The 22977-nt window shown below is 33.3% G+C and overlaps 1 long non-coding RNA gene and 1 pseudogene across 1 annotated transcript; one reads left to right on the forward strand and one right to left on the reverse strand.

Moving 5' to 3' along the window:
* The window catches only part of LOC126694792 (G-type lectin S-receptor-like serine/threonine-protein kinase SD1-1), a 54653-nt pseudogene extending 39915 nt beyond the window's left edge, over positions 1–14738 (reverse strand).
* Positions 6300–8749, forward strand: LOC126694797 (uncharacterized). The gene is made up of 2 exons (XR_007645879.1): positions 6300–6772; positions 8261–8749. It is a non-coding gene; the product is annotated as an uncharacterized LOC126694797 (long non-coding RNA).
* Positions 14739–22977: the final 8239 nt, after the last annotated feature.

Here is a 22977-nt window from a genome sequence, read left to right on the forward strand (position 1 = left end):
GACGCTTCAACTTCTGGCATGCCTGGCACGTATGTAGCTTCTGGCGGCTTACAACCGCAAGTCACCCGCGAGATCCAATCGCAAGTTCTGTTTTTCTTGCACACTCTTAAGCATTTCTTCACACTATCTCACTCACTACCCTTACAAGAATCCCACCTAAATATAGGGTTACTAATTGCTGAAATACAAGCAAATTTGGCACGGAATAAAGCCAACAAGATGGTTGATTAAATTCAACCTTACAACAATAAAAACATAAAATTGCATGGTCCATCTCCAATTACCCATCAAGGAAATTGCAGTGTGACTTAACACATAACACTTCATTCATTGTTCTTGCAAAATGCATCCTCTGTATCAACTACTATGAATGGAAAACCTTTTCTTATAAGCATAGCCACTATCTAGCTAGTCATAGTCGAAATTTCTAAAGCCTTCATTCATGCAGAAGGCATGACAAAGCCTCCATATTCTTTCCAGATGCATAGACAGCTAAAAGACAGGCCCCCAATAGAGATCACTTCATAAGCAGTAAAGAGTAGTTGCTTAAATAAATATGTTAAATAAATATTCTAAATTTAAGTACATGATTTCATACTACAAAAAAAAAAATATATATATATATATATATATCTTAAATTTTCTCACTCAAGGGGCAGTACGTGCCCTGCATGTGCAACCCTTACTAGTTATGCAAAACATCTTGCCTCGAAGTTCCATCCTACACTTCTCTATGATAGAATTTGTTCCTAGTCTCTCAAGAATATGTTATAGTTTACTGATTAGGAAATTTATTTTTAGTTTTCTCACCTCGGCAGTACCGTGCTCTTTGCAAATTCCCTCTAAACTTAATGACTACCAAATTTCCCACAAATTATGGTAACTAAGCTATAGATGAATGTAAACTAAAGCGGCAATATTGTCAAGGCAAGGCGGGGATCTTGATCAACAACAGACATATAAGAAAAGGGTGATCATTGATTTCCAGTTCGACACATCTTTGACTTTGCTTCCCTTTTACAAGTCGAAGAAAGAACCATACATGGAGCTTTCATTTGGAAAAAGATTAATATCGAGTATTGACATGTCTACTGACTTCTTATGCCAGTGTTCACTGTTCAGTGACAACATTCGTGTTCCTTTCGAAGCCTTAAATGTCTACTTTTTAGTGTAACAAGTTTCACTTATAAATTTATTATTGCGGAAAAGATATGGGAAAAATATCAACTTTCCATATTTGAGCGTATCAAAACACTGTAGTTTTTAAGCAGCTTTTAATCTGGACTCAATCCTGTTACAATTTTATTGAAACAACCCAATTTTGATATATATTGGAAGTAGAATTTGCTAACACATCTTTGAACCTTAACAAATTTGATAATGTGATTGTGCATAGAACCATCCATTTGTTTTGACTTACATGATTAATTAAATCATTTAAATAAGTTATGCGACTACTAAGCAGATCATGTGACTTAAAGTACATTGGAGGAAATCTCTAAATGAAAAACATTTCATGAAGTTAGGCTGAAATTATTTTAATTTGAGAAGTTCAAATCGAAAATGAAGGAGTCCAAGCTTCCGTTGGGCATGTATTCATAGATTAGTATTTTTCTCATCTCCTTCGATGCAGTAGCTCAAAAGTCTAACAAGATTTCGATGTTGCAATTGGGCAATCAGCATAACTTCATTTTTAAACTCACGCAATCCTTGTCCAGAACTACTTGAAAGTCTCTTAACAGCAATTTCTTGTCCATCTGTTAGTATATCCTGGAAATTCACTTTTGTAAATAGATTTTATTGATATCGGAAATGATGGATGATAACTTCTTGTCTATGGTCTTTATAAAAGCGTCTTGGTGAAGGTGGCTTTGTATACGACTTCAAAGCCACCTTCACCAAGCTTGTTATTGCTTGAAAAGTTGTTAGTGGCAGTGCCTATGGTAGCTAGGCTGAAGGATGGGACCTCTGGGTCTTCACTTTGGACTTCATTGTTTTGGTCTATCATCACATGGTTCTCCAATTTCTCTTATAAGGGCAAGATGCATGGGCTTCACATTATTCATAAGAAACAAGAATATAACAACTATTAAATTTGGTTCAGACCCATAAATTAATTTTCTGTCAGAATTATTATTTGATTTCAAATAAACTCAATTATGTTATCCACAGTATCAACTATTAACAACCAAAATAAACATTTCACCAATTGATGACTTAAAATAATAAAAGTGATAAAAGAATAAGACCCGATATGATGTTGAAGTGGAAAACTTGAAGAATCCATCAAAAGAGAAACCACTATAAGGGTAACCTATGCTATCAAAGGCAATCCACTATAAACTTGAACAAAGCTTTTGTACCAAAACTTTAAAGTCTCAATAGATAACTCACTGTTGTGACCCACAACGACTTAATAACAAACCTATGGATTTCTTCATGAATGATACGTCTCCGACAACGAACTAGAAACTTTGGCAGTCTATAGGGCACCACCTTAAATATTTGATCTAGAGTAAACTCATTGGAAGAAAAGTTTTGAGGTTTCAAACTTTGGATCACAAGCCTTTATAAAACTTGAAGGATTCTCTAATGAAAGCTCACGGAATGAATGGAATGACTTTTCTCTCTTAAAGCTTTTCAGTTTCAACCTTTCTAATCTATATATATATATATATATATATATATATATAACCGAAGTTTTTGAAGCTCCCACAATTTACCACGTCAGCACAATATTAAAAAAAATTTAAAAAAATAAAACATAAGCCAAAAAAAAAAATTTTTCTAAAACTTAAAAAGAAAAAAAAAAAAAAAACGCATGAACTTTTCTAAAACCCAAACCCGATATATACTCTATATATATATAAAACCGAAACTTTTGAAACTCTTACAATTTTCCACGTCAGCACAATATTAAAAAAATAATAAATAAAACATAAGCCAAAAAAAAAAAAAAAAAACATTTCTAAAACTTAAAAAAAAAAAAAAAAAAAAAAACGCAAGAAATTTTCTAAAACCCGAACCCGATATATACTCTACCGTCTCTTTCTCCAAAATTTAGGCCTTAAGCTCCTTCTACCAGCTCCCTCATCCCAAAGCTCCTCCTCTACCAGCTCACCCAACGTTCAGACTCACGGCAGATCTCCTTCCTCAGACCCACGGCAAAGACACCATACCCAGATTCCTCAATCAAAACCCACCATAACCACAAACCAACAGAGATCTCCGTCCTCAAAACAGAGATTTCCTTCCTTAGACTCACGAAAAAGACCACTTCTCCTTACTCCAAAATGTAGACCACCAACCACCACAGAGATCTCCTTCCTTAGACCCACGACAAAGCATCCAAAGAATCAAAACCTACCATACCCACCATTCCCACAAACCAACATATATCTACCGAAGAGGTATAACTCTGTAAATTTTTGTCTCTGTGTATGAGTTAGGGTTTTATTTGGTTTGGGCTTTTGAATTTTTTAACCATATTTGTTGAGGTAAAAATTCCGATTTGCTCTTCAATTGAAAATCTATCTTCCCAATTATTACTTCCTATATACTGTTCTCTCTCCACTTCAATTGTTCATGGAATTTTTTTGTGGTTGTAGGTGATCAGCTTTGGTGTTTTGGGTTGCTATGGCTAAATGGTTGGTCTTTGGTTTGCCGGCATTAAAAGGTTTTATTTATTTATTTATTTTTATTTTTTAGGTTCTGGCGATTTAAGGTGGAAAATTTATTTTAGGTTTTGAACCAAAATAGGGGTTTGAATAGGTTGGGTTGTTGTCTTTACCAATATAAACTATGCAAATATGCAATAAATTTAGTCTGATGCGGCTTCAAATATTTTGTGGTTTAATTCAATCTTTATCGGGTAAATAACTACTTGAGTAAAAATCCAAGGGCTTGCTGGTGATTAGATTAGATGAGCTTTAACATGTGATTTTAATTAAACCGCAAACTCATTCCTATACAGACTATCAATTCCATTCCTTTGTCTTGGAATCTTTATTGAAATTTCTTATATGTGTGTAATCCAAGTAATAGGGTAGTATATGTATATGCTAAATTGCTAAATTTCTTCTAAACGCACAACAAATATATGGTTGTTGTTTTAAATTTTCTTTTATGGGATGGAGTTTTAATATCATTGAACAATTTCTTATTCTTTGACATAGTTGATGTTAAGCTCTTTTGGAAAGTAAAAAAAAATCAAAATTTGATGATTTTTGATGCATTCATTCATCTTATGCATTTAATTGTAGGAAAAGGAAACTGGGTAGCTGATTATTTCAAGAAACAACAAAGGATCCTTCAAGGTTGTTTGGGTATGCTCTCTTCTAAACACACAGCAAATATATGGTTGCTGTTTTAAATCAATATTTTGATTTTTATAGTTTGATTGAAGGAACATGAGAGAGTTTGAATGTTAATGTTGATTATAATTTCTCTGTACTGATTCTGATGTTGTGTTTCTCCCAATTATGAATATTCATTGGTTAGAAAAGTAAGTGAACATGAGCAGAAACACATCTGGCATATATCACTAAATCAATTATATTAGTTTTGCAAATGGAGGATCTTGATCCATTCAATGTAGTGAACGGTAGCTCAAAAAGCGATTTATAAATGGAGGATCTCAATTTATTTCATTTTAGGTTCTTTACATCAAACTGAAAAGCTATGAATGTTTTTTTGCAGAAAAAATACAGCTTCATGGTTTATGTTTTGACTGTTTTAAGTTCAGACTTAGAATAGTTTGGATTTTTAAGCATGGATTGAGGTTGCAAATTCTTTTTAGTTTGATTGCTTTATGGTAATTACCTCTTACTAAAACACTTCTCTCTAATAAAGAATAAGATATTAGGGGTGAGAAAATTGGATGGGGTAGATTTTTTGTAGACCATGTGACCCAAGTTTTTGGAGATTGTAGAAGAGTGTTTAAATTGATTGGGAGACCATATGCAATTATGAGCATGATTTATATCAATAGGCTACCTATTTAGATAATCTTAATTTTTTGGTGAGTTTTTTAATTCTTGGTAATTCATGTTGGCAATGACACTGATTTTGGGTTGCATATGGTCTCTTCTATTACAACTAAAACCCAAAAACCCATGTTGACAATGACACTGATTTTGGGTTGCATATGGTCTCTTCTATTACAACTAATTCTTGGTATTTCATGTTTTACACTGATTTTGGGTTACCTATTTACAACTAAAATCTGCTCTGCACTGCACTTTTTCACAAAAATCTACACTGGACTGTTTCATTAAAATCTGCATTACACTGCACTGTTTCAAACTTTCTGCACTGCACTATTTCTCTTCTATTAATGTTTCTTGAACGTTGGTTGAAAATTGGATTTTTACTATTTTGCAAGCAGGGATTTGGCTTTTTTTTCATTTGGGTTATTTGGTAATACAACATCAAGACGAGGACAGTCATGTATTTACCAGTCTTTCCTTTATTTTGTACTGTTTATTGCATATTTATTGGTAATATGTTTCTAGAATGAATTTGAAATTGGAATATGGTTGCATATTTAAGTTTCTTGGTTATCTCAAACTTGGTTTTATGTTTGGTTTAATTGTTTCATCTCAAGATTTCCATTGTTTTTAATTGCTTCTAGAAATATGGTAATGATATTTGGAAGGAGAAAAATGGCTAGGAACGCCCATAATGTATATTTTGTTATTACTTGATGGTTGCTACAATTCTAATGTCACATCATTTGGAGGTTTATCTTAATGTTCCAGTGGTATTTTTTTTTTTCCTTCACAGTTAAAATGTGGACTAATGTGTTCTCCTCTTTAACATTTCTTATCACTTTAGGAGCTTGAGCTCCAGAGATGATATGGACAAAAAACCATCTCATATATTTAGTTTAATTGTTTGAGTAAGTAGTTTCACACAAAAAGAAAAAAAAGAAAAGAAAAGAAAAGTGATGGCTGGAATGAATGATACAGGTTAATGTTTTTACTATAGTTGATGCTCATCTTTTGGAACAGTAATGATATTTCATGTCCTTTTATTATGGATAAAATTTTTATCTATTTTTAATTTTAAAAATTAGTAGTATTCCCGTGCATCGCATAGATTAGCGACTAGTTTCTTTGAAAATTGTGCATAAGATGGTTGAGGTATTTGTTTACACGTACGGTCAAAATTCTAGTCAGAACATGATTTAAATTATGTTTCCACGATTGTTGCGTTGCACAAGCGAGCATCTAGTGACGGTCAGGAGAGGCCCCACTTGTCGCCTAAATAGGCCATAGTGGTTGGGTAGTGGAGAGAGAGAGAGAGAATCATTACCAAATGAGAAAACATTAGGTCAGGAGCTGGAATAAAACCAGTGTTTTACACCAGCCAATAACATTAGGCCACGTGGACTTTTTATTAAACCCCTCTCCAAACAGCCAAAACTCACGCCATTCACCTCAGAAAAAATAGAAGAAAATAGAGAAACCCCTAAGCTCTAAGCTCTGCTTCCTCTTCCTCTGCTTCCTTCACGCCGAACCTCTACCACTGCCACACAGATCGCAAACCCACTAAACAGTACAGCTCACTTAAACCCCAAATAAGAACCAGAACGAGTTAGGCAAAAATTTCTGGTTTCCTTTGCTTCCTCCCTCTTCCATCCTCTACTTCCTCTTGCCCAAATCTCCACCACACCACACACCGAAGCATACCGCCACACAAGTCACCGGATTCGTTGCTAGAGCTTGTAAACATGCTGGAGCCACCGTGAGCATGGTGTTGCGATGCAAAGGTTTGTTTTTCATGATTTTCCCTTTTCCCCAATTTGGATTTCGAATTATTGATGGGTTTGTTTATGGGTTTATGGGTTTTTTATGGAGCCTCAGGAAATATTTGTGGGTATTTTTTTTTGGTTGTATCTTGGTATCTTCATGGGTTTTGATTAGATTCCTATGTCTTAGGGTTCAACCCGTATCTTCATGGGTTTTGATTAGATTCCTAAGTGTTAAGATCAGTTTTTGCTTATTTTTTGTTATTTTTGTTTGTTATTCCTAATTGTATGGGTTACTTTTGTTTGCTTTTGAAATTGTAAAAATTAGTGATTTTTCACAAAGCTCAATGATAAAACATCACTGAATTTGGATGTGTTTATAAATTTTTGCCTAATTCTAATATAATAATACTGTTGTCGTTGCTGTTTTAGTGTTGGGAATACTCATTTGTTGTTCCAATTCATTGTAATGAATAGGTGTAACATAGGTTCTAATTTTTAATTTTGTGGTTTTGTTATGCATTTGCTTTAGTGTTACTTTATATGGTTGTATATTCAGTATTGTCTAAGATAACCATTTCTTTAGGCATTGAATAAGAATTGCAGTCTATTTATTTGTTTAGTCATTGAACAATTTGTCAACTGAATTAGATGTAAACAATGGGTACCATTCATGTTTCTTTAATTTTCAGTTTGTGTTTCCCTTTTTTTTTTTTTTTAACCTTCACTTTAAGTTTTGGATTTGCTTTTCTTGGGATCTTGTTCAATTAGTAATCCAACACTGAAAAGTTATATATTTTTAGTCTCTATGTTAGTTCAACCACGAAATGAAATTAATTGAATGAGAATCTTGCAGGCTATTTATTTATTTAGTCATAGCCTTGTCAGTTTGTCAACTAAATTAGATGTAAACAATGGGTACCACTCTAAAAGCCTAAAATTGAATAGGAAATCAATTACTAAATGTTGGATTGGAAGCAATATATTGAATGAAGTTGTTTAAGCATTGTACCACTAGGTTGTTTATGCTATCCTATTTGTTGTGAATGGCTCTTCTATGGTAGCTTAATGCTCAAGTCCATGGCATCTAATGGTTCCCTCCCCTTATTCCTTAGTTCTCTCCCTATTTGTAATTAATTTCTTCTTTCTTCTTTTTAATTTTTTGGACTGCTTTGTGCTCTTTGCATAAGGTAGATTTTTATATATACATCTTTCTTGCTAATTATATATATGATGTCATATTTGTTTATGCTGTCCTGTTTGTTGTGTATGTCTCTTGTGCTCTTTGTGCTCTTTGCATAAGGTAGATTTTTTTTAAAATTGTGTGTTTGATCCATAAAAGATTCCGATAAAGATCATGAACTCAATAGAAGATAAAATATGTTTTAGCAAATTTGTTTAGATGCATGATTGGCTATTTTAGTACATGGTTCATTGGTGTCTTTCAAAGAACTTTACGTAAATTTTTATTTAATGAATTGGCTAAAAGTTCTCATTTCAATTTCTCAGGATGTGGAAGATCAAAAGCAGCTGGCAAATGTTTGGCAAAGGACTAGAGATCTTGGTGTCTACAGCTATTAAATAGTTCTGTCTTTGGAAAATCTTCATCGGTATCGAGTAAGGGTGGAGACGAGGTGTGAGATTTGTAGTCACCAATCTGAAACTGTAAGCCATATCTGGTGGGAGTGCCCATTTGCACAAAACGTGTGGCTTTATTCAAAGGTTGAACACAAAAATGCAGCTAGTAGGAATTAAAGAAGTGGATCGTTACAGCGTGGGCAATATGGAATGCGAGGAATAAATTTTATTTTGAACATTTCCAAACTCATCCAAAGGTGATCCTCGACTTGGCGAATGGCTTGTGTGAAGAATACCAACGTCTTATGGATAGGCACTGAGTGACTTGATGTACCATCTTCTTGAGCTGATGTACTCTTTCTTTTGTCTTTTTGTACTACCATTTACTTGAGCCTTGACTTGGATTGGACTTTCTTTGTATACCGTTTCTACATTAATGAAAGATTTCTATCGTTTTGAACTCAAAAAAAATTGAAAAAAAAAACTAATTATGATTAATATTATGATTGTTAGTAAGATCTATAATGAGCAAAATTTGATAAATGGTTAGCACCAAATATTTGGTAAATACATATAGTTCTAGGTTCATAACAAGCAAAAGATGGTAACAGAAATAATCATCCCTATAATGTGAGTCATGAACGTGACCATTGGCTTTATGCCGTGTTTTAGTAGTCTAGAGATACTATACTAGTTTTTTCCCCTAATTGGCTTATTGCAAGGCTTATAAACTTAAAAGAGTAAAAATAACATCTTAGGCACTACAAACAGGTCATGAATTTTCAAATAATTGAAGCCAACTAATGCTCCTGTACCATACAAACTAAAATACATCTAAAATAAAACCTGTCACAATTTTTTCTATAAAAGTTTCTAATTGTGAATATATTCACTTGAAATAAAACTTGTCACAATTTTGTCTATAAGAGTTTCTAATTGAGAATACATTCACCTGAAATAAAACCTGTCACAATTTTTTTTATAAGAGTTTCTAATTGAGAATACATTATCCTGAAATAAAACCTGTCACAATTTTTTCTATAAGAGTTTCTAATTGAGAATACATTCATCTAGAATAAAACCTGTCATAGTTCAATATACAAAAAAGAGGACCCTACGTTGGGAATACAAAAAAGAAGATGGTTCTATGTCTATCCACCACAATTTAAACTTTATACAACCAAAAAATATTTGCTTCCCAATCCATTCTCTTGGACACAAACAAGGTCTGTACATCAACTTTCTTGGAATTGTTGTAATGGATCCTACATAAAAGAATGTACAACAAAATACAAAAAATAAAATTAGAATGAACACGGTTAAAAAAAAATAAATCAATATATTCTAATTAAACGCTAAGTGGTCATACTATAAATGATGACTAGTTGGGATGTATATGCATAGTAGATGATGATGTAGAAGAAAATATTTTAATAGCTATCAAATAAATGATACTAGTTGTGTCCTAGAGGCTAAAGTTGATAGCGAAGAATTCAACAACCACAGTAAGTAAACTTGTCGGAAAGGCACCTGTAAGAAGCAAAATTTTTCTATGTAACAGCAAGCCCCTTTATTTTAGAAAATAACTTTACCCTTACAATATCAGAAAATACCCTTACAATATCAGAAAATACTAGGAATCTGAGACAACTATTAGTCTATTATAAACTAAAATTAGATCTAACTAAAAAGTATATAAAATAAAAGATACCAAACCAATTGCAACACAAAGACCCAGTAAGCACTCAAGTGCAATGATATTTATGGTGCAAGCATACCTTATAGAAGCACCAACAATCATAGGCAAAGCACACAACTGAAAAGCTCTACGTCGACCTACCCTATCAGCAATCTAACCACTGAGTAGCGCTCCAACTAGGGCACCACCTAGACATGTACTCACAAGAGTCACAACCAAACCTTCATTAAAATAAATGACAACCTTTTAGAGAAGGAAGCTAGACAGAAATCAGACATCACATTAGAGTGATTAAGTAAAAAGATCAACTCAATGTCACGTTCTGCCAAAGTATTCCCACTGAAACAAAGATCTACAGAAATGCTTTCAAGTGGTTCATTAACTACTCTGAATAGATCAGGTACCAAACTAAAAAGGGCAAAAGTAGAAATTTCAATTAGTAGCTTCACACTTGAATAACACTCAGAAAGAGAAAAGCAAAGGAAGGAAAGACTAAGTTCAAGTAAGAGCACCAACCCTGTATGGTAGCCAAATAAGAATGAAGATTCAGCAATCCTATCATACAATAAGTAACATTCTTTTGAATCTTCTAAAACTGGGTTAGGTAACTACCAACCCAAAAAAAAAAAAAGTCAGATTCAATTTAGTCAAGCAAAATTGTGCATAATCTATGTTAAATGACAGTCATCTCCTACGCCTTATGCCATGGACTTGAGCATTAAGCTGCCATAGAAGAGCCATATACAACAAACAGGACAACATAAACAACCTAGTAGATACAATGCTTAAACAACTTCATTCTATATATTACTTCCAATCCAACATGTAGTAATTGATTTCCAATTTAATTTTAGGCCTACAGAATGGTACCCATTGTTTACATCTAATTCAGTTGACAAATTGTTCAATGACTAAACAAATAAATAGACTGCAATTCTTATTCAATGCCTAAAGAAATGGTTATCTTAGACAATACTGAATATACAACCATATAAAGTAACACTAAAGCAAATGCATAACAAAACCACAAAAATACGGGTTGAACCCTAACACTTAGGAATCTAATCAAAACCCATAAAGATACCAAAAAAAAAAAAAAAAAACCACAAATATTTCATGAGGCTCCATAAAAAACCCATAAACCAATAAACAAACCCATCAATAATTCAAAATCCAAATTGGGGAAAAGGGAAAATCATGAAAAACAAGCCTTTGCATTGCAACACCATGCTCACGGTGGCTCCGGCATGTTTACAAGCTCTAGCAATGAATTCGGTGACTTGTGTGGTGGTATGCTTCGGTGTGTGGTGTGGTGGAGATTTGGGCAAGAGGAAGTAGAGGATGGAAGAGGGAGGAAGTAGAGGAAACCAGAAATTTTTGCCTAACTCATTCTGGTTCTGATTTGGGGTTTAAGCAGGCTGTACTATCTAGTGGGTTTGCGATCTGTGTGGCGGTGGTGGAGGTTCGGCGTGAAGGAAGCAGAGCTTGAGCTTAGGGGTTTCTCTATTTTCTTCTGTTTTGTCTGAGGTGAATGGCGTGAGTTTTGGCTGTTTAGAGAGGGGTTTAATAAAAAGTCCACGTGGCCTAATGTTATTGGCTGGCGTAAAACACTGGTTTTACGCCAGCTCCTGACCTAATGTTTTCTCCAACCAAATACAATAGCCTAGTTTGGATACAACTTATCACGTCTGCGTTTTCAAGCCGCGCGTTTTCAGTTTTTTTTTTTTTTTACCTAGCCGCAGTTGTTGACCAAGTCTTCCATGAACAGTGCATCCGTATACTGTTCACGGATCCACGAACTTCACTTTTCAGTAATTTTTTCATTGAAAATGGGTCCCACAGTACTATTCACATATTTAAAAATTATTTTGTTACAGTGTTTTCAGTTTTCAATTTCAACAAAATAAGTTCTATTCAAACGGATCCAATATAACCTAATACTTCTCTTTTAATTATGATATACGAAATATGGTTTTTAAGGTTATGATTTGATTAATTTTAAGTTCAAATTTTGTACGATTGTATTCAATTATTGATATTGATTAAATCAAGTGAATGCAATGGCTGATTTTATTGTACTGTTAAAGTTTTAATATCTATTTTATGTTTTACTCATTTTGACTTTTTTTTTTTTTTTTTCAATTAACGACTATTAATTGACGTTTAATTTTGTTTTTTTTCTTTTTTCATCTACAATTTATTACTTTGTATATTTTTTTCTTTACCTAAAATCTCTTCCACTGTGTCTCTTTTTGTTTCTCCGTTGGCAGCCCATTATTTTCCCAAATTTGATGATGATTCAAATGCATCAAATATGCATTGTAACATTTATTTATTTTCACTAAATTTTGCTACCTTTAAGTTAGTATATCCAGGACTATTAGTTTGATTATGTTATGTTTGGTTTGATATCATCATTAATTTTAATTTAATTTAGTGTTTTTAAATTGGCATGTGTTTTGTATTCCATTTTTCTTGATACTTTGTAACATTTCATGGGTACACTTTATGATGACAGTTTTATTGATTTGACTTTAAGTAAAATATTATATGTTTAATTTTTTTTAATAAAAAAATATATAAATATAAATTATTTAATGATGATATGGAGGAAGTGTTTGAATTTAAATGTTGAATAAAACAAGATAAGAAAAATAATAAAAAAAAAAATATAACAATAAAGAGCAAATTATCCAAATCTTCATCTGCAATAGAATAACATTATATTCTTATATACTCTCTTTATAATGAAATATATATGGTAATAGTTAACAATCAAAGAGAACAAAAAAGATAACAACTTAAAACACAAAAATAAATCACATCAACCCAAAGTAGAGTTCTAATGACAACAAAAAATCATCAACTTATCATAGAGATGCTAGAAAAATAAAAATAAAAATACACCAAAAAATGAAAACAAAAATTGAGAGAGAGAGAGAGAGAGAGAGGTAAACATTTTTGTGTAGGAAAACTATGCATAAAATGGAAAAGAGAATGAGAAATTTATAGTAAGAGGATGAGAATAAGAAGAGTCAAAATAAAGAAAGATAAAAGGATAGAGGAAAGTAATATTAAGGTAAAAAATAGTGGGGAGACGAAAGGGTTAAAAGGGAGGGAGAAATGTTAGAAACAAATGTAACAATAAGTAGAGAAATGAATAATAAGAAGAACTGTTAAAAAAAGAAGAATAGGGAGATGATATTTTGATGGATAAATAATGAAGTTTTTAAATTACCTTGAATGAGTCAATGTAGGAAAAATTGGAAATAAAAAACGATAATGACATGACTATTGATGTGGCTCAATTGAAGTGTAGCAACACTAAATGTTATATATATATATATATATATATATATATATATATATATATATGGCAAAGTAGGACAAATCAATTGGGATAGTTTCTTCGTTGAATTACCAAAAGATTAAATGTTGTTTCTCTCGAAGCCATTGAAAGATCCATATCAATTTGATGAAAATAATAAAAATACGAGTACAGTGGAGCTCGGTTGGGTTATGTTTACTTAGTATTAATTTACGCAGGGTTTAGACAGGGGTATTTTTGGTATTTTTATATTTACTTGGGGGAATTTTGGACTTTGCACCACGAAATATTTCTAGAATTAAAAGATTTTGTTAGGTTTACCTGAGAGAGGAATAATGAAATGAGGATATTTTCTTACTACCTAAACATAAACTTATGTTAGGAATCTAGAAGTTTCTAATGGGGATGAATATAAATTGTAGGAGAATATATGAGAATTGACTTAATTCGAGTTAGCTACCATCCATAGAGATATATTAAGAAAGCGAGGAAATACACTAAGCACAATCTCCATCTAAAAACAGTACAATCTCATTCTTTGGCTTACCACCACAAAATATAATTGTCATTGCCACAGTTATTCGTGACAACAACTGTGAATGTATCGCAATTCTTATTAAAGATATTATGAGAGAAGCCTGTTGCTCTGATAATAATGTTAAAATATCAATGTCTATCATGAATTGAGACTCAAACTGTGGCATTTGTTACAAGAACAAAATACACAACATCCGGGCCTAAATGCTTTGATGAAATTAATGAGAATGAGGGAGAGATGTTTGTGTTGTTCTCACTAACATCACACATTGATAAAAAATTCTATGACTTGCACAAATGACCCCTTGGCCCCTTTATATAAACAACCAAAGGGTATGAAGCTAAGAGATACAACTCTTTGGCAATGGGCTGGACTGGATCCACCATCAAGCTACTCTATTTGGGTTTAGTTTGATCCAATATTTCTAACAAGATCAAATGGCTATACATCATAACTTTTCTTGTTCATCATCCTATTAGCTGCTCTGAACGTTTCTAGAAGTTCAGTTAAACGATCTTGCAATATATTTTCAATATATTTTCCAAAGTGGGTAGAGAAAGTAATATTACCTCTCAAGTTTTTCCTTTTATAAATGTAGTAGGTAATCGGGAGCACCCCCAAAACTACGGCAATGGTAACCACAATTATTACTATCATCTTTATCTTTTGCTTGTCTTTCACCACTTCATCGTTGAATTTGCAATAGAAGAACAAAAATATATCAAGTGCATGCAATAGATTTTAATGCAATAAAAGTATAAAACAAATGGAAACAAAGATTTTAGCTTTGATGGTACGCCAAAAATACGAATAAGAATGAAGACTATAGGTCCATACCTTGCTCTGAAGCAAGCATTCGAATATATACATCCTAACTATTAGCATCCTGCAGCTTGTTAGCTGCCATCTGTCTAATATCAATTAAATCTCCAAACCACATGGTGCAGCCACTTCCACCATCTCTAATATCTGTGTTTGAATAGGCCATACAAGTACAACTGTTCAAACATTTGTCTCTGCATTCGTTAATATTCTGCTAGGTTCTAAATGTTTAGAACAATTGGCAAATCATGAACACAAACTTGTCTAGATATAGATCTTAGAGTCTATAGGTTTTATTAGACAATGCTCAAGGTGATTCAAGTCAAGATTCAAGAACATACAAGCTGCAGGAAGAAGACTTCATATTCTGCCTGGTTCAATCAATCGAAGAACAGGCTCGATCAATCGAAAATCGTATCTGCAAAATTTTAAGTCGGTCCAAACAACAGCTTAAGCCCATTAAGGATTAGGGTTTCAGATCTACTTCTCCCACTATATAAAGAAAACCCTAAGCCACATTTTTGAGACTGAAGAGAGAGAGATTAGAGTGCCTTTTATGCCTCTTTTGGTTTTAGGGTTTTGTACCCAAACCTTTCTAAAGTCTTGGTTGCTAGAGAGTTGTATTGTTGCTCATATTGCTGTTTGTGTAAATTTCTTGTGAGATCTAGAGGAGCTTTCCTTTACACAAACTTAGGATTTTCAAGGAGGAGATATTATCTACACTTTGATGATCAATTTAGTTGCTGCCATTGAAGTTTAAAGAAACACAAGCAGGTATGCTTGTATCTGGTGGTGAATCCAAGAAAGAAGGAGTCCGTGGATTCGGAGTTTGCACGTGGTCGTGTCAGTAAGTTCTACTGGTGGGTAGCAATAAGAAGTCAAGCGTGGGGGCTTGTAAGTCTTATTGTATGAACTTCGATTCTTTCAAGATAGTGGATTCAGGTTTACCTTGAGGATAGCTAGGTTAAATCCTCCCTAGGATTTTACTGGTTTGGTTTCCTGGGTGATCATATCTTTGTGTTATTTATTTTTCCACTGTTTTGCATGATATGATTATTTCGATTGTGATAACCTATATTTGGAATTTAGACTAAGTAACAACTTGGCTAATTACCTAGGTTAATCCAATTGTGTTTTTAAGGGTTCTAAAAACTATCAAGTGGTATCAGAGCAAGTTGCTCTTTTGTTTTAGATCTTTTGATCTAAGAGCTGATTCTTGACCCTTGTTGTCATGGATAATTTGAAGTGTCTTTCTGATCATGTTTCTGCTCATGCTTCTGTTGATTTAATTGATGCCTGTGAAACTCTTCATAAGGAATTATTGAAATCTATGAAAATTACTAAGAAATTCAAGGAAGAGTTAAAATTGGCTAATCTTGAAAAAGAGGAATTGGTTGTTAGATTAGATGAATCTAATAAAAAGAATGAATTTTTGAGAAATCAAATTTCCTCTCAAGATGAGAAGATGAAAAGCTTGGAACAAGAGTTAGTTGAATCTAAAGCTAAAATTGAAAATTTGACTAGTGCCAAGCTTGCTGTTGATAACAGAAGTGTTTCTATTTCTCTTAAGCCTAAAACTGAGAAAGTTTACATCCCTCATTTTTAGGAGGAATAATACAGAAAAAGGCTTATTTTGCTAGGTTAGACAAAGGTAAAAGTTCTGATATAGACGCTGAAATTTCTAAACCTAAGTCTAAATCTACTATTAGAGAGCATAATAAATCTATTTTTATGCCTACCTGTCACCTTTGTGGTGTTGTTGGTCATATTAGACCAAATTGTTCTTTGTTGAGGCAAGAGCCAAAGCTTGTAACTAGAAACCCCACTAGGAATACTGATGTTCCTAAATTTGTTCCTGTTTGCCACTTTTGTGGTGTCCGTGGTCACATTCGTCCTAATTGTCATAAACTGAAATTTAAGCATTCTGTGTTTCAGTCTAGGATATGTAATGATATTACTCCTGCCATAAGTCCATATAAATTGTTTCATATTCTTTTGAAAAATTTGAGCTTGTTGGCTTCTGAAAGGAATTTGCAAGATTTCAGTCTTTCTCAGAAGATTGGTGTAATTTCTCAAATACACTCTGCTTCTCATGGAATTTTACCTACAAAGCCGAAGACTCGTGCTATATGGGTGAGAAAAAATTCTCTAAGGTGAGTATTGTTGACTTGTCCCTGATTTAATTCTTTCAATTATTTGTGGACATGTCTTGTTTTTATTTTTGGTTGTTTTGTTTCTTTTAGAATGTTTTTTTTTTTTTAATAAAAAAAATCCAAAAACATTGAAAAATTTCAAAAAGAAAAAAAAATTTTATTTTGTGTCTAGTTTTTTGTTTTTTTTTTTTTTTTAGGGTTACATGAATTATGATATCTCTCTCTTGATTTAGAACATGCTTGATATTGTGTTATATAAGTGCTAAGCTATTTATAATTTTGTATGAGTATGTACTAGTTTGTACATGTACTCATGAGTTAATTAAGAAATTGATATTTCTTGTTTGTGTATCCTCTATAACTTAGTTAAGCACTGTCATGTATTGCATTTGCATTGTTCATTTAGCATAATGTGTGCTTTTTGTTTTTGGCCATAAATTTTTTAAAGCCAAAAAGATTTTTGTGTTTTGTATTTCACATCTTGGATTTATAATCAAGGATTGATCATATTATCTTTACATAACAAGTTTTTGTACCTTGTTTAGTTTTGATGAGCTTACTTATTGCACTTTACTAGTTGAAGCTTTGTAATGCATGTTGTGTGGGAAAAATGTTTATAGTTTTGATCACTTTGTCTTGATCTTGAAGTCACATTTTTTTTAACTGTCGGACTTGAACCTTTAGAGAAAGGCATAAATAACCATCTCACCACTGTTTACTAGCCAATCATGAACACCTAGTGCATATCGTAAGATTTTGTGCTCGAGAAAGTGTAACACATGCACAAAAAGAATATAAGGTGTAGCCTCGGTTTAAATGTTAAAATTGGTGTGTACATTATTGGACTTAATGTTAAATCAATCAAATAAAATTGGTGTGTATATTATGAGGCAAATCAAGAAACTTACATGATTGCAAGTTTGTTTTCTAGGAGATGTGTGAGTTATATAATGTAACTCTTTAGGTGATAGTCTCTTTCAAATTCTATGTGATGAATTTTGTAGACTTTGTGATTGATTTCTATTTACATATTACCTCACATGTATCTCAAGCTTTTGCTAGTCGCACACACTACACAAGTTACTCTTTGCTAAACTTGGTACATTATATTGTGTGTGATCTTGTTGTGGCCATCCAAGATTAAAGTTCCTTGATTTTGATGCAAAATGTGTTTAAAGTTTGAGATTTGAGGATAAATTGATTGAAAATCTTGTTTTTGGAAGATCTGTGTTGAATTCAAGTGTTTTTGAAAAACTTTTAATCTCATACTCATGTATTTTATTCTTGAAATACTATGCTTTGAGGAGTTTCTGCATTAACTTGCTCTGTTTTTCAAAAGTTCACTTTTCCAGATTTTTGATCGATCGAACTTGTTTCTCGACTGATCGAAACTGAAAATTTTCAGTTTTTAAGTATTTGACCAAAATTTTTTTCATGCATCATTTATATTTAGGATTCACATGCATTGCATTGTTTTCTGTATCCATCTTACAATTTTGCAGTCATATCTCTCATTGTTTTCACACATAACATGCATACACTTTGCTAAATTGGGTACTCAACTTAATTTATAAATTGATTGATTAATTTTTGAGTTATGTACCTTTGAGTATATGCTATTTTTATTTGTGAACTACCGAAATTTTTTTCATAAGAGCTATGATGGATAATCAATGTGTAAATATTTTCTCTACTCATGCAACTGTTTATGGGTCACATAGTGTTATGTTTGCATTTATTGAAAGAGAGAATATTTTTCTTCATGTGTATCCTTAACTTAGTTTTGGAGTTTTGGTTTGTGTCTTTTTATTTTCCCCACCTCCTATTTTTCCTCAAAACTGTTTTTCCCAACACTTGTTTTGTGTTTCCTATTTTTATAGGGGGAGAAGCTTGTTCTTAACCCATATTGTACATAGGAGGAGTTTTTGCTCTTCGTAGGGGGAGTTGTCTCTATTTTCTATAAAGTTGAATTGTTTTGTGTTCCCTTAATTCTCTATTTTCTCTTGATTTTTGTTGCGTATGTTGACTGTTTACTCTTTGTATGAGTAGTCTTTGTCAATACGTGACAAAAAGGGGGAGAATTATTTGAAATGTGGGAACATCCGTGGAAAATACAAGAATGTTTTGTTTAGGGGGGAGTTACCATTGTTTTTGATGTATTTACCATTGTTTTGATGTATCTAAATTAGGTGGAGAGTTAGTTTTCATATTTGTTGTTTTTCTGTCACACATGCGTTTATGCGTTTTGTTTAGTGTTTCAGGAAATATACAGATTGATTCAATTAAGCTGCTGTCTACACTTGCAACTGATGGATAGTAGTTAGGTTGAATTTGTTGTAATGGGCATTTTATTGTATTGGGTTGTTCTTGTATTTGAGCATTTGATTTTGTATGAAAATTTTGTTACAAATTGTCAAAGGGGGAGTTTGTTAGGTTCTAAATGTTTAGAACAACTGGCAAATTGTGAACACAAACTTGTCTAGATATAGATCTTAGAGTCTATAGGTTTTATTATACAATGCTTAAGGTGATTCAAGTCAAGATTTAAGAACATACAAGCTGCAGGAAGAAGACTCCATATTCTGCCTGGTTTGATTGATCGAAGAATAGGCTCAATCAATCGAAAATCGTATCTGCAAAATTTTAAGTTGTCCCAAACAGTAGCTTAAGCCCATTAAGGATTAAAGTTTCAGATCTACTTCTCTCACTATATAAAGGAAACCCTAAGCCACATTTTTGAGACTGAAGAGAGAGAGATTAGAGTGCCTCTTGTGCCTCTTTTGGTTTTAGGGTTTTGTACCCAAACCTCTCTAAAGTCTTGGTTGCTAGAGAGTTGTATTGTTGCTTATATTGTTGTTTGTGTAAATCTTTTGTGAGATTTAGAGGAGCTTTCCTTTACACAAACTTAGGGTTTTCAAGGAGGAGATATTATCTACACCTTGATGATCAATTCAGTTGCTGCCATTGAAGTTTAAAGAAACACAAGCAGGTATGCTTGTATCTGGTGGTGAATCCAAGGAAGAAGGAGTCCGTGGATTCGGAGCTTGCACGTGGTCGTGTCAGTAAGTTCTACTGGTGGGTAGCAATAAGAAGTCGAGCGTGGGGGCTTGTAAGTCTTATTGTATGAACTTCGATTCTTTCAAGATAGTGGATTCAGGTTTACCTTGAGGATAGCTAGGTTAAATCCTCCACAGGATTTTACCGGTTTGGTTTCCTGGGTGATCATATCTTTGTGTTATTTATCTTTCCGTTACTTTGCATGATATGATTGTTTTGATTGTGATAACCTAGATTTGGAATTTGGACTAAGTAACAACTTGGTTAATTACCTAGGTTAATCTAATTGTATTTTTAAGGGGTCTAAAAACTAACATATTCATACTTAGGTTCATCCAAGAATACGTGGTATCTGGCAATCTAAACCCAAAAAATTTGCCAAACCCAATTTTATCCTGACAGCTCAACTCCGAACTGCGTACACAACACTCAGACCATGTGTCTAGCTTCCATGAATGTTCTGGTGACTTAGGATTGAATCCTTCCACACATTGACAGAGAAGTGAGTCACCAATGATACAATTTCCATAAGGACCACATAAATTTTAAGTGTCGCATTTGTCTTTTGGCAAGGATAAGTACAGGATCCTTTTTTTTTTTTTTTTAATCCTCAACCCACATATAGCGCTCATACTGACTTTGGCTCAAAACTGCTCTTGAGATTACAGATTTCCGAATCATGTCGAAATTGAAGTATACCTCACCCTTGTTGGAGACAAAATTGAAGTTGTAAACTGTGGTGCCCTTTAACTCTAGTATACCACTGAAAAACTGGCCATTCCATGGACAAGACCGGAAGTACTTCTCGGAGCCTTTCTTCAAGACTAATTCAGGGTAATTATGAAGTTCAATCCCCAAAGTCAGATTTCCAGGTGAGGGGTCATCTGAACTCTTCCATGCGAATAGGTACCGATCCAGATCAGTCCTTAAGTCCCATCCAAGCTTCATCCCTGGTAGCCATGTATCAGAAGAATAGTTAAAGCTTTGCCACAAATAGTTTTATGGGTTTTCGTCTTTCTCATCTCTCAATACTAGATTTCCTGAACCTAATAGCTCTACACCTCTACTATTGGATATTGAGCCTCTTTAGTTGAATTTGCCAACCAAGCAACAGTCGTATTCTGGCTGAGAAGATCAAGACTACCAGAGCTGTTTACCATCAGCACACCAGACAAGTCTTTGATTGGATTGTGTCTGTTTGCTACGCAAACAACCGTTGTAACTGGATATTGTTGTACCAAATTCCCAACTAGCGGTTAGTGGAATTACCTGGACTGAAGAATCCCAGGGCAAAGCTTCCATCTTTAGAGACCAATGTTGTGCCATCACTGAGGGATTGGAATTGAGTAATGCTGTCAGCAGCATCCGAGAATACAAAGTAGAAGAAAAGCAAACTGGAACTCAAATACACAAAAGCAAAGATGTCCATAGCGTTCTGTTCTTAGAGCCCTTAGCCAACATGATAAAGTTAGACCCATAATAATGAGCAAAGACTAAAAGAAAGATAGAAGGCCATGCACTGACTCAAGCGATTGGTTGTTCCGTCTAGCATTGGTGACATTAACAATGACTGGCTTCTTAAAAAATTCGACATGTTGTGAACAAGAATATTCACATTATTCCTTCTTGCAGATGTCCCACCTTTTGTTGTTTATCTTGGTCCCGACTATTAATTTGTGCAGGATTCAGGAACATTCCTTGATTGAAACGGATAAGGAAATGCGCTTGTCGCACATTTAGATGAGAGCCGTATATTTGTCTTTTTGTTTTTCTTCGAATTTAATCGGAGCCGGGCTAGTAGGAACTTTGACTAGTGTGTAGTTTGATTCACACTTATAGTTCACCGAGAGATTTGGGATGAAAGAACTTATTGGGAGCTTTCATTTGGAGGAAGATCCCTACCGAGTGTCCACACCACTACTGAATTCTTATAATGACATCGCGATTAGATAAAATTTGATAAGATGCTGTATTTTGTCAGTTTTTGTACACCATTTACCAATTGAGATCGGCCAAATGAAGACAAACAATAGGCAAATACGTAATTCCATAAAAAAAAAAAAAAGAAAAAAAAAAAGAAGAAGATAAATACACTTGATCTTTAGATAAAATATTCAGGAAAGAGTCAGTGGCCCAAAAAATATATGCAGGTGATTCTAAGGAATAAGTCAAGGTAAAATCATCCCGCCACATTTAAAATGGATCAAAAAATATATAAATATTGGAAAAAAATGCGTTAATATGATATATCTATATCTATATCCAACTCTGTCTTATATATATATAACTGAACAGTTGTGCCTTTACATATATTCTCAATACGGTTGGTGTTTAACTGTGTCTCTCTTGGCAATAGTTACAGAATAAAAACAAAAATGAAAGAACAGATACTTCTTTAAAATCATGACAAATCAGCAAATATAACTATTAAAAAAAAAAAAAACAATTAGGCCAAAAAAATTACTTTTATCCTCACCCTCACACACGTTAACCAAAAATTTACTTTTTAACTTTTAAAAACCCACACCGTTTCAGTACTACTCTATCTGCCTTTTTTTTCATTTTTCATTTTTGATAGGCTATCTGCCTTCTTATATATTGTTTAGTGTTTACTTCTCCTCAATGTTTCCCTTTTTAAGTTATGCTCTTTTTCCTTTACGAGAAGAAACCCAGTGATGCTTGAAGAGAAAGAACAGAGTCCTACCTTATAACTATTACTGAGAGCATCAACAATGGACAGACAAAGTCAAAGAGGAAGAGAAGAATTTGAGAGACTTTGCCACTGCCAGACGAGTCTTTCACTGAAAACATTACCGGTAATTTTTTTTTTTTTTTTTTAAATTTTGTTTTGAAAAATTACAGGTTAGATACTATTTAGGCTTTAGTATTTCAATTGACCTGATTTAGAGTTTTATTCTTCATCAAGGATGTCAATACCGTACCGGAGGTTGTACCGGTTGGGCCACCGGTACGATATATTTCGGATATCGGTCAATACCGGTGTACCGTTTCAGGTTTATCGTTATTTTTTATATTTATAAATATATATAT

Source organism: Quercus robur, chromosome 8, assembly GCF_932294415.1.
Source record: "Quercus robur chromosome 8, dhQueRobu3.1, whole genome shotgun sequence".
NCBI lineage: Eukaryota > Viridiplantae > Streptophyta > Magnoliopsida > Fagales > Fagaceae > Quercus > Quercus robur.